Source organism: Vicia villosa, unplaced genomic scaffold (assembly GCF_029867415.1).
Source record: "Vicia villosa cultivar HV-30 ecotype Madison, WI unplaced genomic scaffold, Vvil1.0 ctg.000701F_1_1_2_unsc, whole genome shotgun sequence".
Lineage (NCBI taxonomy): Eukaryota > Viridiplantae > Streptophyta > Magnoliopsida > Fabales > Fabaceae > Vicia > Vicia villosa.
This window is the reverse complement of record NW_026705316.1, coordinates 23,274-27,319: the sequence shown is the minus strand read 5'-3', so window position 1 is coordinate 27,319 and position 4,046 is coordinate 23,274. Positions and strand designations below refer to the sequence as shown.

Below are 4,046 nucleotides of genomic sequence, written 5' to 3'. Positions count from 1 at the left end.
AAAACAAAAATATAAAAGAAAATAAGAATATGAAATAAAAGTAGTGGGGTAGGGTGTTGAATTTTATTAAACAAAACTATTGTAGTGGGTAAAAGTTGAATGTGTGTTGAATTATTAGGTGGAAGAGAGAGAAGATGATGTGGAGTATAAAAAGTGAAAAAATAGGATGTTAAATTTGAAAACCATTGTAAATAGTCTTAGACAATAGAAAAGTCTTGATTTTAATCTCATCTCAATCTCAATCCTATACAAAATTAAGAGTCAATTAATTTTGACTTTTTGTAAAAATAATTTTTATAAATTTCATATAATTTTGTGTAAAATAAATTTGGTTAAATTTCAGTTTTGGTTCCCCTATTTTGGCCAACTCATGAAATCAGTCCCCCTATTTGTTTTTTAAACAGTTTTGGTCCCCCGTGTCCATTTTTCATTCAAAAAACATTGTTGCGTACTATTTTTTAGATACGTAACATACTTTTATTGACTTGGAGTAAGAAATATTAATTATTGACGACGTTTTCTTCCTTTAATCGTCTTCTTTAATCGTCGTCTTATTCTCCCAGCTTGTTCGTTCATCTCTTTAATTCTCCAAAAAAACGTTCTCTACGTTCTCTCTCGTTCAGAAAGTATCCCATGAATACAAAAAACTGAAAAATCAACATTTTTTGGACGAAAAATGGACAAGAAGGACTAAAACTGTTTAAAAAATAAATAGGGGGACTGATTTCGTTAATTGATCAAAATAGGGGGACCAAAATTGTAATTTAACCAATAAATTTATAAAGAAATTTTTCATATTAATTTTTAAATAAAAATTTTGTTTGAATAGTTATTTTAGGTATTTTACCATTTTATAGGATATTAAAATTTCAAAAAAAAATTATTTAATTTTGAAGATATTCCAAATAGTTTTTCATAAAATCATTTTTGAGATACTATTTTTAAAAGTTGTGATTTCGACTATGTTTTGATCTTTAATAATATATGTTTATGTTATAGAATGTCAAAATTAGTCTTTCAATTTAGAAAAAAACAAAAATAAAAAAACTTGTAATATTTTAAAAAACAATTTTAAAAAATTCATTTTAAAAAATACAAAGAAGAAAATCAATTATTTTAAAGCTAAAACAAATAGGCCTTAACTCACCCAAAAAAAACCATAGATATGCCATTAGAAAAAAAAATCATACAACATGATACATCAGCTTTCTTACATGATTAAAATAAGATAACTGTTAAGAACTCTAACATTCTCTCAAATATTCAATTTTTTATTAAGTGAAACCCACGTGGATCATTCACTTTAAATATCAAGTCTCCATTAAGTGATATGATCCAAATGTATTTTATCCCATTAAAGAGAGTGTTTCTGACATTCGCATGATATATTTTTATTTGTATGTGTTTGGAAACAAGGTAAGCAATCGTCACCTCACGTTTCACAGCATTTTAACCATGATTTTTGAGAATTTACGAGTAGTAGTATTTAGCAACGTGGTTTTTTAAAATTTCAAACATAGGCTTACAGTAATTTAGAAGAATAAAAGAAATGTTTTATTTCCAACACAAATTACCCACCATCAATAAAATCTTATTTTATTTAAAGTCTAACCAATTTTTGACTCCACAATTACAATCCAAATAATAGCTCTTACATACTCCTCTTAAATTCTAATTTGTGTTTACCTTCAATCTTCTCTATCACGACAAAACTAATGAAGACTTCAAAAAAAGTATAAATATTTTTTTCTTTCTCAACTTAAAAAAAAAATACTACTCTTTTCCATATAGGTCGCATTCCATTTTGATCGACTCCTAGGGACGGATCTAAGTAGAGTAAATTGGGGTCAAGTGACCCCACTTGATTTTTTTTCTTTAAAGCTAATAATAATAATTTTTGACATATTAACCCCACATAAAATATCTTAATGTCCTTATACCACTCATTTACTTTAAATTTTATCCTCTAGGAAACATAAATCTGACACTTAATTTTACTTTATTGTTTTTGTTTTCAAAAGTAAATGCAAATTAAAAGGCATGAGGAAGTTGTATAGTTTTTTAATTAAATTTGCATAATAGAGTAGCGGAATACTTCTTTCATTTTTACTCTTTTTTTGTCTTCTTCTCTTTTCTACACACTACTTTCTTTTTTTTCTTCACAAAATCTCTTACTTTAAATCTTTTTTTTATCTTTTATCAAAGTGAAGCTAAAGGACAATCATTCAAGTAAGTTTCTTCCTTCAATCTTTTTTTCTTCTTTGGGTATATTATTATATTATTGTGATGTGATTTTATATATTTGTCCTAATTTTTATGATGTTTTTAATTTTAAGCTTATGCTTGTAATTGTATTATAATCAAGTAACTAATTAGAGTTATATTTTTATGTGTTAGAAATGGAAAAGTATTTTAAAAGAAAATCAACATTAGAGTCTCAACAAGTTAATGAAGTGGGAAATACATCAACACAACAATTAGAGCCATCTTTGAAAAAAAGATTTTTAGATGTTGATTTGGATAATCTTCCTGCTGATCCTGGAACGAGGAATCAAATGTCATGTTATCGTCCAAATGATTGAGATGAAATCCGAAGATCTTATTTACAAAAAGGGCCTTGTCAACCAAAGGAGCATAATTTTCCACAACGACAAATCGGTACGTCTTTACGTAAGTTCAATCCTGATTGGTTTCTTGAATTTGATAGTTGGTTGGAATATAGTGTATCGAAAGATGCTGTGTTTTGTTTATGTTGTTACCTTATGAAATATGAGATAGGAGAACACAAAGGTTGGGATGCATTTGTGACGGAGGGATTTTCAAATTGGAAAAAAAGATAGACTCAATGTCCATGTGGGAGGTCTTAATAGTGCTCACAATCAAGCTTGGAGAAAATGTAATGCACTAATGAATCAAAAACAACATATCGAAGTTGCTATCAACAAACAATCTGACTTGATTAAGAGGGAATACCAGATTCATTTAACTACAATAGTTGATTGTATTCGAATTTTATTAAAGTTAGGATTGACATTTCGTGGTGATGATGAATCGATGAATTCAAAGAATAAAGGTAATTTTCTCGAGATTCTACAATTTCTTTGTAATAATAATGAAGAGATTGATAAAGTATTGAAAAAAGCTCGTGGAAATCTCAAATTAGTGTCACCTAGCATTCAAAAAGATATTGTGAAAGCTGCTGCTTGTGAGACCACAAAAGTTATTATTGATGATCTTAACAATGATTTGTTCTCTATTTTAATTAATGAATCTCGAGATGTTTCAGTTAAAGAGCAAATGGCTATTGTTTTACGCTATGTAGACAAGAAAGGATGTGTCATTGAGAGATTTCTTGGCATTGTCCATGTTGCAAATACAAGTGATATGTCTTTAAAGTTGGCACTAAAGTCCTTATTGGCAAAGTACAATTTAAGCTTTTCAAGAGTTCATGGACAAGGATATGATGGGGCTAGTAATATGAGAGGGGAGTTTAATGGACTCAAGAGTTTGATTTTAAAAGAAAATAAGTGTGCATTCTATGTTCATTGTTTTGCTCACCAACTCTAATTGGCACTTGTAGCGGTTGCTAAAAAAACATGATGATATTGCTTGGTTTTTGCTTGTAGTTAACAATTTATCTAATGTTGTTGGAGCTTCATGCAAGCGTAGAGATATTCTCAAAGAAATTCAAATTCTTAAAGTAATGGAAGCATTAGAGAGTGGAGAAATTTTAACTGGCCGCGGCTTGAATCAAGAAACTACACTAATAAGAGCTGGATATACTAGATGAGGATCACATTATGGTACATTGCTAAGGTTGGTTTCTTTGTTTCCTTCTGTGTGTGATGTGCTAGATATAATTTTAAAAGATAGCCTTAGTGCAGAGCAACGAGTTGAAACACGTCAATTATTGAATACTTTGCAATCCTTTGAATTTATTTTTAAATTGCTTTGATGAGAAATATATTGGGAATTACTAATGATTTGTCTCAAGCACTACAAAGAAAAGATCAAGATATTGTAAATGCTATGACATTTTTTAAAGT

General features: G+C 28.6%; 1 pseudogene; it reads left to right on the top strand.

The window, feature by feature from the left end:
* The first annotated feature begins 2,399 nt into the window (after positions 1 to 2,399).
* On the top strand, positions 2,400 to 3,600 carry LOC131630592 (uncharacterized; annotated as a pseudogene).
* The last annotated feature ends 446 nt before the right edge of the window (positions 3,601 to 4,046 follow it).